Source organism: Mauremys mutica, chromosome 10, assembly GCF_020497125.1.
Source record: "Mauremys mutica isolate MM-2020 ecotype Southern chromosome 10, ASM2049712v1, whole genome shotgun sequence".
Lineage (NCBI taxonomy): Eukaryota > Metazoa > Chordata > Testudines > Geoemydidae > Mauremys > Mauremys mutica.
In genome coordinates this window covers 15,007,608-15,021,067 of record NC_059081.1, presented here as the reverse complement: position 1 = coordinate 15,021,067, position 13,460 = coordinate 15,007,608, and the positions used below count along the sequence as shown (strand labels likewise).

The 13,460-nt window shown below is 43.6% G+C and overlaps 1 long non-coding RNA gene across 1 annotated transcript in view; it reads right to left on the bottom strand.

The window, feature by feature from the left end:
- The window catches only part of LOC123378411, a 349,709-nt gene that overhangs the window by 99,420 nt on the left and 236,829 nt on the right, over nucleotides 1-13,460 (bottom strand). The window contains exon 8 of the long non-coding RNA XR_006582596.1: nucleotides 621-776. This is a non-coding gene — a long non-coding RNA (uncharacterized LOC123378411). The remainder of the gene's footprint in view (nucleotides 1-620; nucleotides 777-13,460) is intronic.

The following is a 13,460-nucleotide window of genomic DNA, read 5'->3' as shown; positions in this document are numbered from 1 at the left end:
ATTTTAATTCAGTCACTTAGGGCCAGGTCTGGGCCAACTAGGAGCAGATAAGGAGAGTGAGACCTGCCTTTACATCTTTTTCACATCTCCACTCTCTCAGCTGCTTCCTGAGAGATTCTACGAGTAGACATCTCTCACACGGGATGGTATCCCCAGACTAACTTTCTATAACTGGAAAATGCAGGCCACAGTCTCTGCAAATTCACACTAGGACCTGGGTAGAGGTCAAGTTTTCTGTCTGGAGACAGGTCCAGGTGGAGGAATCAGGAGCAGTGTTGGCATTAGCGATGAGGCCTTGCTGAACCATGCTGATTTTATTCTCTCCTGCAAACTCCCTTTCATACTCCCCTGCCAGCTAGCTCCCCTTGGTCACTCAACATCAGGCTTTTAAGCCATTCTCTCCTAGGTCAGCCCTGTCCCCTTGTTAACACACAGGGGAAGAGTGATCACAAGGATGATCAATGGTGACCAAGGATCAAAGGACAGGAGGTTAGCAGCTAGTAAGCCTCTGGCCCCCATTCCCACCCAGTCCCCAAACATACAGTCTTCAACAGACCACACAGTAAACTTTAAGTAAGCCAAAAGAACAACCAAGCAGACAAACAAGCTTGCCCACTCACCCCAAGAAGTAGTGATTGCTCATTCTTCAGCGGGGGATCTCCCGCTCAACTCCCCTGCTTGCTAGCATCCAGGAAGCATGCTAAGTATACTTGTATACTTATAGCATGTGATGCCCATCTCAAAACCACACAAGACCACGCAATCCTCTTGTATAGCTGTGATAAGTATTAATGAAAGAGTTATTGAACAATCATTACAACCTTTCACTTGCAGTATAACACAGCAAAGCCATTATTTCTAATAAAGACAGTGCAAACATTTTAAGCACATTTTCTCTAAAACCTTTTAGCATCACAACTAATGGTCATCTGATGTCTAATTCCACCTGTTTTATTTGCTACTGAATATCTGGCTATAATAAAAAAACACATACAGTGCTAGACTCAGGCACCTTTAGCATGGATTCTTGGTTCAAGGGCACCCACAGAAATAATGAAACCAAAGGTGCAAACCTAGCAAGCATACACTTCTTCTAGCTGGGTGTGGAGGGGAGGCCAAGTTGGAGGACAAGCCCACCCAGCGCTCACCCTCCAGTGGTGGTTCCTATCCCAAGGGGCTGGAGGCAGTTCCCTGCTCTGGGTGTTGCATCCTAGTTCACTGGGTCATGGCAGTACTCAGGTTTGGCCTGGCTGCCTCTTTGTCAGGACAGAGGGGAGGCCCTGCCAGACCTCAGTGGTAACGCAACCCCATGCACCAGATCACAACGCCTAGAGCAAGTATCCAAGTCCAGTCCTGTGGGACAAGAACTGTGGCTGCGGGGTGAATGTGGGGTAGGCTTGCTCTCCGACACCCCCTGCCCACACCCTTGACACCAGGCTGGGATTAGGATTACAGTGCTAATCTGGGTTGTCGATGCCCCTGTGGCATTTTAATATACTGCACCCATTGAATCAGGAGGCTATATCTGGCCCAGAATAATTGTAGAAAGAATTGTTGTGAGGCCCTGCTGTAATACAAGATACAGTGCCAATTGGCAACCACTGCAGGAAATAAACCTGTAGCTCCACTGGAGGAACAGAAGGTATATATGTATAGTGACAGAGTTCTGCTGTTCTAGTTAAATCGAAGAACGGGACTTCAGGTTTAAGACCATTATTTGTTTTCAAGGAACTGATCTAGAGAGGCATTGAATGTATTATAGCCTTCAGTAGGTCTTGCAGGTGCTCAATACTTCTCTGGTCAGGCCACAAATACACAACTGAGAACTGTCACATAGCAAAGTAGGCCATGTGATGATTGAGTTGGAAACTCCCAGTGGCAAATCCAATCAAAATTAGAATTTACGGGGAAAAAACTAAATCAGAAAATATGTGCTGAAAAGTGCAAAAATATTTATAGTGCTTATGAAAAAGGCAGCTAATGTACCATTGTGATTTACATTAGTCCTTATACACCCACCACATTCTCTCTGTATATACAATATATAATTAGACACATGTCTGAGCTGTGAAGTTCAGTGATGTTTGGACTTGTCACTCTAGAGAGAATCTTGGATCATGAAGTTTAGATTTAAGTTTCCCTGGAGTTCAGAGGGATTCACATCTGGCTTGGCCTTATGTCCCTCTGTCTTTCAGTTTAACAATGTAGCTATTTTTTGGTGTACATGTGCACACAGGCATGAAATAGCCAAAATACATTATTCCTCCATCCCTTCACACCTTCATCACTAAAGATCAAGTCTAGCTCCCACTGAAATCAATACAGTCAACTGTTTCCTTAGCAGTTGTATCAGTCCCTATGAGAATTACTAAACCATCATTTTCACTTTCCCTAATTTGTATGTTACAAACGAATGCAAAACATTTAAAAATTCTTTTTGTTCACTGTGCCACAAAATGGTATCAATGTGGTGTGATACATTGTAGTATGAAATACTGAACCCTCCTTTCTCTGATTCCCTATATTTTTCTCAGCTTCTTCCCATTGTGTAGTCAATTCAAATAACAATGCTTAGGGCAGAATATGTCATCACAGAGCCCAGCTATGGAAAACCTGTCTTCCAGATGGTCACTCAGTAATATCCTTAGGCTGTTCAACTTGCAGTTCTGAAGTAGAGCTAAGTTTTCTGAGTAATTAGGAAGTCAAGGAATTTACTGGTGTAGTGTGTAGCAGTGTACCCATGCTCCTATGTAAATCACCATTTTTAAAGACTTTTAAAAAATAGTTATATCTGTATATATGGTTAGGATGAAACAGGTTCTTACATCAACTTCAGATTTAGCAGGCGCAGGAAAAGACATCTAGCAAAATATTGCTACAAAATGCAAATACAATTGATCTTATTCCCTTGTATTTTCTACATATTCTTCTATAGTCTCCTTTATCCAAAAATAAACTTGGGTGTTAGTTCCCAAATTTACACTCTTCCCTTTAACTGTAAATATAATCTGGATTGGTTTTAAAGAATAAAGGCAGTCCTGCCATTCTCTAATGAAGAAATAGAGGCAAAAAATCTGAAATATATGTGTGTTGAAGGAACTAGGAAGATGGTAGGATAGAGATTTGAAAAGTGTGAAGCAACTGGAAGGTTTCTGGGTGTGGCTGGACCAAAACACGACTGAGGAAGTGGAAGCCAATGTGTGCGCAGACAGCACCTTTGGACCCCAGAGCAGGCAAATTCAATAGAAATCCTGGCCATAAAACAAAACAGAAGTGAGCTTTCAAAACTCCCAGTTAGGCAAGGAAGCATTCCAAGTGGTACTCAGATTGTCACAAAATTCCAGCTGTGCATTTCAATTGGAAGGGTCATTGGTGAGCTAGATACCTGTATGAGGGTGCTGTGAGGCATTTTGGAACATAAACCCATATCATAGAATATCAGGATTAGAAGGTCATCTAGTCCAACCCACTGCTCAAAGCAGGACCAATTCCCAGATCCCTAAATGGCCCCCTCAAGGATTGAACTCACAACCCTAGGTTTAGCAGGCCAATGCTCAAACCACTGAGCAATCCCTCCTTCCATGTCACAGCGCAACATAAGGCTAGAATGCTTGAAATCCAAGAAGCTGTAATTGCGGTATGATGAAAAGCCAACTGGTGCAAGGACAGATTGGGGTGAAGCATGGGATATTGGTGGCCATTTCAGGGATTCTCCAAGATGGACTAAATATTGCTCTCTTGGATACAGTTTCTCTTTGTTCTCCAAAGAGAATAAACACAAAAGTCCAAAGTCCTGGCCAGCTGACCCTTAGCTGCCATCTGAACAACTTCCTCAGAGGACTTTACAAATAAGAATAACTGTTTAGCTTGTAACTCGGTTACTGTTTTGAGCTTGCTTTCAATCCCAGATTTCATTAGAGAATGCAGCAGAAGGCTAAGAACATTTGTGATTATGTGTGGATAATGCTTTATGATAAGGCCCAATCCAACCCCACTGAACTCTCTGGGCGTCTTCCCTGGACTTTAGGAAGCTTTGGATCAGGCCCTACATTTTGGATTAAAAAGAAGTGATTATTGGAGTCAGTGCAAGGACATTTGGAAGGACATTGACAGAGGATTTCTGATAAGGTAATTCTAATAATTTGGAAAAGTTATTGATGTTAATAGCTAGGAACTGCAACCACTTTTATCTAAAATATCAGAGCTGGTTAAATTAAATCTAGTGACAGGGAGACAGTTTATCAGTGGCAACTTTTTAAAATCTGAGGACTAGTTTAAGATAATTCTTGTGCATGAAATTAGTCCTTGGGAAACATGGAAAATGTAAATACTTTGCATTTGCTTAATAATTAGGGGATTTTCAAGCTGAAATGGTTGTTTTCTCGTATAAGAATTGGACGTTTTATTTAGACAACTGAATACTGTCAAGAAATAAGGCTATTTCATGGTAACAAGTATTGTAAGCTGTCATATTTTCACTGAAAGAGAAACATACAAGTAACTCGTCACTCATAACTGTTAAAACTGTGTGTGACTTGATCCTTTCTGAAGCACTATTTTTAAATTGTAACAAAAAGATCATCTGCACCTCAGAATGGAAGGTGTGAAAGAAGCAGAGCAGCTAATCTGCTCCGGTGGCAAGCGAGGATTCAAACAAGCCTTTTGTGGGACAGAATTATTCCCCCAGAATCAGCACATAGCAACTCCAAACACACAGTGCTCCCTCCCCCCCCAATAAATGTGAGGCACTGGTCTAATGAGTGCAGCTGGTGGCAGAAAAAGGCAGTTATACCTGAAGCGGGAATGGGAACCATGTGCTGGTTCCAAGGGATGGCTGGGGGAAAGCTAGGCTAGTCGGTCTCTCACTCTCTTCCCCACCCCACCTGGGAGGTGGGAGGTTCCTATCCTATGTGTTGACCCAGAGATGGTGAGCCCAGCCCAGTTCTCTTCTCTCTATGGGAGTTGGGTTCACAGGGGCTGGAGCTCCCCTCCCCAGATATGGTAATAGGATGCAAGCCAGACTGGGGGGTTGGAGAATGTAGAGGAAGTTTGGCCTGGCTCAAGCTCTTCCTCTCTACCTTCACCACAACTATTCCAGCAACTCCCAAGCATTCCTAGTGCAACATGTGTTGCTGCTGCGGTGGTGGTGGTATACACCCAGCACTTCAAAATCTCCACGTTCAGTTATTTTGGCAGAATACCAAAGTTTTCCTAAAGGCAGCAAACAAGAAAAGGGAAATGGTAACTTTAAACAATCTGTAATTCCGCTAAAAGTGAATAAAGTTTCATAGGATAAAAAAAAAAAGGGCCCTTACCTCTGGGAAATTTCAAAGGCCTGCTGCAAATAATGGAGGTGATAGAGCTCCTCAAATAAAAGGTCAAAAGAATCTTTAGAATGGGAAGTGTTAAGCAAACTAAACATAGGCTACAAGCACCCCTGTAATAATAATACTAGTTAAGAATAAAAATAACGAGCTTGGGGTTTTTTGTATTACAGGCCAAAATAAACATCTTCATAAAAAAATATTTTCACTGAAGAATACAGAAAGTAAATCCAAATGTCACGGTGCTGCTGACAAAGTTTAATTAAATAGCTCTTAGGATTGAATACAGTGCATGAGGAAAGAGCAAAGGAAAGGAAATTGAAGAACAAGCAGAATAAAGAGTCGCAGTAGCTGCTTCACATTCAGGGCCAAAGGAACAAAGCTGTTGAGAGGAAGAACTCACAATGAATAAACAAATTCTCGCATGCTTTTCTGAGGGGCAAACTTTAAAAAAAAAAAAAAGAGAGAGAAAGAGAGGAATACTAAAGAAATATTTATGAGCTTTTCTCAAGGGCAAAGACTATAAACTGGCAAGGAAAAATTAAAGGGCTGAATAAAATACATTAAAATATTTCATTTTACAGAAAATTAAATGAAACATGCCGCTCTCAGAGCTAGAGATTGATTATTTATAACCAGCTTCCCCATACCACCTTCCTACGGCTCAGGGAAATTTTCCAAGGCTGATGTTTGTTTCTTTTCTTGTTATTGAATATATTGAGTGCATCTCTTTAGAGCCTCAGATGATATAAATCATCGTAGCGCCTTTGAAGTGAATGGAGCCGCACTGATTTACAGCAGTTGGGAGTCTTGCCCATAGTCTCTAATACATGTGCACGTAGTTATCGCCGCTTTCTTCACAGTCATCGTTAGTTTCTTCACTTTTACTAACCCCCTCCCCCAAAATGCAGCTCTTTTGGTTTTGGGACAATAATTTGCACAGCGGAAGGGAAGAATTACACCTCCCCCATCCTCCCCACATTTTGTTTTTAATGTTAGCCCAAAAGGAGACAAATAAATGAGACAGAAACAAAGATATGCGATTATAGCTTAAATCACAGAGGGGAGAGGGAGTGATGGTGCTATACATAGCATGTTTGTTGTTATTGTTCAGATAGCCTCTGAAAGAGGGCACATTTGATACAGAATGAGAGGTACCTAGAAGAAAACAACACCTCCTTCCCTGGCCTTCCTTTCAGGCCAGATTCCAATACAGTTACTCATGTTCAATAGAATAGTTCCTTACCCCACAATAGTTCTACTGGAGGAAACAGGACTAATAATTGAGTAAGATGCTATTCATCTTGAGGAAGTCTATCGGTGTCTGGCCTTGCCAACAGTAATGTGTGCCAGACTAAGTCAAGGTCAGCCTCACCCACTGGATCCCCATACAAAAATCCCAGTTCCAAGCATAATGGCATTTCTTTCACTCAATGAGTACAAATATTAAGTAGGAATTAAGCAGTGGATTGACCTTGGGATGACTCTTTGCACAGATGAATTTCACCCAGAACAGAGTCAGGTATGTTTAGACAGTCATGTTACCCCATCACTAAAAGTCCCTTGCAAGATTACAAAAGAGTGCAGTACTGAAGAATGCAAAATGCAGAGGAGTTGTAAACAGAACTCAGATACTGCTCACAACATTAAGCAACATGCCTGTCACTCTTCACCAAGGGTTTCCTCTCCCTTTCTAATAGCTCCCATTGCTTTGGAACTGCATACAACAGGGTTTTCCTGTAAGAGAGCCGAGTATCATCAGTTTCTTTTTCTTCTGTTTTTTGTTGTTTTTTTTTAAATGGAACTGACAAAATAAATCTGTGCATGGTTGATTTTTCAAGGCCTGTATTTTGTTTACATTTCAAGAAAAGTGAGAAAAAATGTGAAAGCCTGAGGGGACAGTAGCTTCTGGCATATGCTATTCTTTCACATATTGTAAGTGTAGTGGTGCATGCCATCTTGAGTGGCGAGAAAAATGTTAGACTGTCATCTGAAGTGTCAAAAAGATGTGGCAGCTTTGTTTAATCGGGAGAAACTTTGACCATTTTAGCCAAATTTCATTAGGACAAACTTGTTGGTAATACAGCTAATGCAGTAAGTCATTACAACACCCCATTTTTCATGTCTGAAAGACATTTGTCACTGTAATACCTAAATAAATCAACAACAGAAGCTAGAATATTGCTGACATTCTTATTAACACAGCCATGTGTAATACTCATGGATCAGAACTGCCACATACCGCAACCTGAAGAGGAGAAATGAGTCTTTAGAAAATGATAAATGAGTGTGTAGATGGTATAACTATCCAATAGAGAGTGCAAGGGAAATCCAAGCTACATAATTAATTAAGACATGAGTGTGACTGGGGTTAAGATCCTCACCCCTATACTATCAAGTTCAGTGTTAGAACACTTTGTATGATCTTCTAACGGGAATAAAGTCATTCTTATTTTGTTGGACTTAAATTATACATGTGACTTGCTATGGGCCAGATCCTGAGAAGTGATGTGCAACCATTCTAAATCCTCAGAACTTCTCAGAATATGGTTCTATTTCTGGGCCTCACAATAAAAACTCTAGGTTCAAGGCATGCTCACTCATATTCTATACATAGTTTTATGTGTGCATAGATATTTGTACATACTGCCTTGAATGCACATATATAACTTCCATTGATGGCCCATAGTGGGGCATATAAGGATGTTTTATATTTGAGAATTTAGTACTGTACAGAATATATGCTATTTTCTTCAGATACATATTTCACTGCAAAGAAACAGACCAGAGACAGAAGGCTATTTAGGGCTGTTTTGTGGTAATATACCCAGTCTGCCTTTATTTTGTGGGGGGGGGGAAGGGAGCTCCTCACACTTGCAAGATGGGAGAATAAATAAATATCAATGAACTGAGCACTTAACAGTATATTAGCATAGCTTCCTTTGTGCTTCCCTCTTCAGCTTCCAGATGCACAGCATTATGCCAGCCCCTTTCAAATCCATTGCAGCAGCTCCAACAATGGCTATATTTTTTATTATAATAGTAGCTACGGTGTTTTGCTTCAGCTAAAGGCCCCTAATGGCTTTATTGGCCAAATGTGGTGGTGATGCAATCGGTGGTGTAAATTGTTCAATAAGAGGTGCAAAGCAATGAAACTTGCATCCGTGCGGCTATACACAGGACTTTACACTGACTTTGAATACGGTGGGGACAAAACTCAGCCCCTTGCATAAGCAGGCGCAGGTTCTGTCGAATCTTTACAGAGATGTGTTACAGGAATTGGCCAAAACACTGCACTGGTGCTAGGGTTCCATTCAGCCCTGAGTGCACTGATTTCTGATGGTGCAGGACACCTGGGTGTGGAAAAAAACAACACTTGGAGCCAGGATTGTGGAGGCATAAAGCACTTGGAATCTTTGTGTGCTTTGTATCACCACAACACTCATCCACGGGCATAGGGGGCCTGCAACCAACCAAGCACCAAGAGCAGGTATCTTCTACAAGAGCAAGGAGATGGCCAGGGAACTACCACGCACATTTATCCAGCACATCCCTGAAGGCTAATTATCATCTACTTTCTCCTGAAGAGACCCTGCCTGACACAAAGCTACCCCTGCGAGTACAGTAAATACAAACTGTTGTTCCTGCACCGGACGGGGAAATCACACCTAGAGTGTTTAGGACTTTAAGATATGGAGGTTACTTACTGTAACAGGAATTTCTTTGAGATGTGTGGTCCCAATCTATATTCCACATGTGGGTACGCTTGCGCACCAGGGTCCTGAGTGCAGGGATTCTAGCCAGCAGTGTCCGTTAGCCTGCACTTGCCTCCCAGTAAGTCACCTCGTGCTTCTGACCAAAGCCATAAAAAGGCAGTGGGGGTTGTACTGGGAGTTTAACCAGGTCCAAAGCAAAGGGGATGGAAGGCCAGTAGTGGAATACAGATAGGGACCACACATCTCAAAAAAACTTTCAGTAACAGTAAGTAACCTCCATTTCTTCTTTGAGTGCTGGTCCCTGTGTGTATTCTGCACATGGGGACTGACAAGCGGTGCTCAGACTGGAGGTGAGTGCGAGGAAGCTGGCAGCAAAGATGCTTGCAGTACTGCAAATCTCCCCCGCTGCATCCTTATCAGAAGCCTGGACTAGCGCACGTTTAGCAAAGTGGCTGCTCTGCATATGTCTTGCACTGTGACTTCCTGCAGGGATGCTACAGAGGTGGTCTGTGCTTTCGTGGAGTGGGCTGTTATTCTGCCAGGAGGTGTGCTTGCTTTTAGCCCTCAATGATGCAGCCAAAAATCTACATAGAGATTCTTTGAGATGATATTGCTTGACATCAGGGACTCTCTGTTACTGCGATAATAGTCTTGGTGACTTCCTGGTAGGTTTGGTTCTTTGCAGATAAAATGCCAGTGCATGCCAGACATTGAGGGAGAGAAGTCTCTTCTCTTGTGGAGAAGCATGTTTTTTTGTTTTTTGTTTTTTTTTTGGGGGGGGGGGGGAAAGACAAGTAAGTGAATACATTGGTTGATGTGAAATTTGGAAATGACCTTGAGGAGAAATTTAATGTGGAGGCACAGGGATAACTTTTCTTTGTGAAAGACCATACAAGAAGGGTCTGCCATGTCGTCTCCTAGCTCATGGACCCTCCTGGCCTAACCGATAAGCACCAGAAACTCCATTTTCATGCACAGATGGGACATAGATCATAACACTAAAGGTTCAAACGGTGGTCTGGTAAGTTTCAACAGCACGAGGTTGAAGTCCCATTGTGAGGTAGGTTTAGTCACTGGTGGGAAGGCCTGGATCAGGTCCTTCATAGAATCATATTGTAGTTAGGCGGGTGAAAACAGAGTGCTCAGCTACTGGAATCAGGAAGGCACTAATTGCTATGAGGTGGACTAGTAACAAGCTAATTGAAAGATCAGACTTCTTTAGAGACATGGGGTAACATAGAACAATTGGAATGTTTGTAGTGACTGGTAAAGGTTGATTCTCTGCCTGGATGCAATACAGTCACTTCCATTTAGCTAGATAATGTTCTGGACGGGGATGTAGGCAGTCTTGCCTAGCAGTCAGAGCAGGAGTCATGTCTAGTGGGCGGAGGAGTCATCCAGGTTGGGGAATGAAGTCAAGGGTCAGCACCAGAGTTAACCGCCAGGGCTCAAGCCAGAGTCAGAACCAGGAATCAAAGCTGAGGGTCAGAGCTGAAGTAAGAGGCCAAATGACAGAGCCCAGGGTCAAGCCAGAGTCAGCCTCAAAAGTCAGATGCTGGGGTCGGAGCCAGAACTGGTAACTGAGGACTGAAGGTGAGGTGTAAGGGCAGGAGAAGATACAAGGATCAAACATGGAGCAGGAGCAAAGGGTGGGGTGAGCCAGGAACAGAACAGGAATCAGGTTGGATGCAGGAGGCAAGCACAGTCAGGATCCAACGCAGCCACAACAGGAAACCAGTTTGCTGCTCAGATAAAATGTCTATGCCTTCTTCTGGCTTAAATAATTAGTGTAATTGGACCAATCAGTAGAGCTGGGCAATCCTTCAATCAGAGTTCCCATGGGTGATGCCTTGGCTGGGGCTATAGTCCCACTAACCTTTTAGCCCACCAGGTTTCAGTAGACATTGGGTGAAGGCCTGGATGCAACAGCTGTCTGGGAACTCCCAAGCCTGTGTTCAAGACCTGGGATATCACAGATAGCAGGTCCTACTCAAATCTTTCCTCTTCTGGGTAAGTATATCCTGAAGGGTGATGAGCAAGAGCATTCTGTTTCCGATGCCCATCCAAACACCAGGCCATGAAGTGGAGTGAGCTGGGATTGGGGTGTTTGATTCACCCCATCCTCAGTTAGGAGTCTGGAAAGGGATGCATCTTGATTGCAGGATGCGCTGACATTGATAGGAGCTCTGGGAAACAGTTTGGGCCAGTTGGATGCTAGGAGAATGATGCTGGCCCCACCATGATGTATCTTTCTTAGAACCCGTGGAAGAAGGGGAATAGGAGGAAAAGCATATCTGAGACCATTCGTCCATAACAACAGGAGAGCGTCACCTTGGGAGTCATGGCCAATGGAGCAATATAGCAGAAGTTGTTTGTTCGTTACAAAAGCCTAGGATGTAACTAGCACTGTAAGAAGTTATTCAACATTGAAGATAGCAAGATATTTTTATTGCTGTCAGTTTTAAGATAAGCAGATGGCATGTCCTGGTTGAATAGCTTCTCAGTTGTCTTATTTGGACAACCACATCTGTGTACCTAACACACAGTCACAAATGTAAAACATACAGTGGTCCTAACAAACATGATCCATAATAACCCAAGCAAAATGAATTTCAAATCAATCATGGGAAGATTGGCAAGAAATGAGAGAAGAAATGTATCATCCTCTACAGGGAATGTTAGTGTAGTGTCATCCTCTACAGCGAATCTACCTCCCAGATCTTTGAAAATGAAAATAGGTATTTCTAAATCCTGCAGAGCAGCAGATTTGATAATCAGTAGTTGGTGAGCATTAAAAATGCTTGGAATTTTTTTACATAGTCCAATAGTGACAAGATTGCGGGGGAGGGAAGAGGAAAAAAAAGATGTTGAACTGCTTTCATATGACATTTTTCGTGATGTAAATTGACATAAGCATATTAAGAACTCCCTCTGGCTTTTCTGAGAGGACATGGACACAGTGTAGAAGAGCAGTGTGAGGCATTTGTTATTTTTTGTCTTACAGTACTGCCTAGATGACCCAAGCACAGTGTTTCTCAAACTGGGGTTGCCGCTTGTGTAGGGAAAGCCCCTGGTGGGCCTGGCCGGTTTGTTTACCTTCCCCATCCGCAGGTCCGGCCGATCATGGCTCCCACTGGCCGCGGTTCACTGCTCCAGGCCAAGTGGCGCGGGCCAAGGGACTTACTGGTCGCCATTTCCAGCAGCCCCCATTAGCCTGCAGCGGCGAACCGCGGCCAGTGGGAGCCGCAATCGGCTGGACCTGAAGACAGAGCTGGTAAACAAACCGGCCCGGCCCGCCAGGGGCTTTCCCTACACAAGCGGCGACCCCAGTTTGAGAAACACTGCCCAAGCAGGACTGAGACCCATTGTGTTAGGCAGTGTGCACACACATAGCAAGACACATCCCTGCCCCAAAGAGCTTACAATCCAAGTAGAAACGACAGAGAGAGCTGGAAAGGGAGTATTATTATTCTGATTTTGCAGCTGGGGAGTTGAGGTACATAGGCCTGAATAAATAAGGAGTTAGACACCTCAGTCTTGGTTTTAGGCTCCATTGGGATGCACAAAACTCCCACTGAACTCTATTATGCCTAAACTTGCTTGGTGCTTGAGTTCTTGCAGTAAAAGGTCCCTAGGTGCCTATGTTTCTGCCTCTGAGTATGTACACTGCTGCCTCTTTCTAGACAACCAAGCTCCAAAGTGATTCACAAACCAGGGGAAGATAGGTGTTCATATGTCTAAATCGCCTGAGGGGTCCGATCTAGTAGGTGTGCTCAGAGGCCACTTACAGGAGCAGGCACCTCAGACAAATTCACATGAAAGAGCTGGTGAAGAATAAAGAGGAAGAGGAGGTGGCCTCCGCCCATAGTTTTTAGCACAGTGGTAGGGTACTGACTTGGGATGTGGGAACCACGGGGTTCAAGTTCCCTTTCTACAGAATGGGGAGAAGAGATTCGTCACTACTCAGATGAGTACTCTAGCCACTGAGCTATGGGATATCCTGATGTGAGGAATATCTTAGTCTCGCCTGTGGAAGCTGTTTCACTGTAGATAAATAGCGAAGAAGTAACTGGAGCAGGGGGAGTGGATTCTGGGTCTCCCACGTCCCAGGTGAGTGCTCACACCACCATCCTAGAGAGCCATTCTCATGCTTATGTTCTGTCTTGGTCTCTAAGAGTCATTTGATCCAGACACAGTGAGTGAGAGAATGAGAGCACAGGCATGAGAACAACTATATCGGAGGAGGAGGGTGGAAGCTCTTTGCGAATGGAGAGAAGAGGGATAGGAGAGGGATTGAGGAAGCTAGTGAGATTGGTGGGGGTGGAAAGCCAGCTCCAGGCTGGAAAGGGGTGTCCTGGAGTCCCAGTATTTCCTACTCTCATTGCCATGGCAGTTCCTTGGCAGCTGGTGCCCCCTGCCC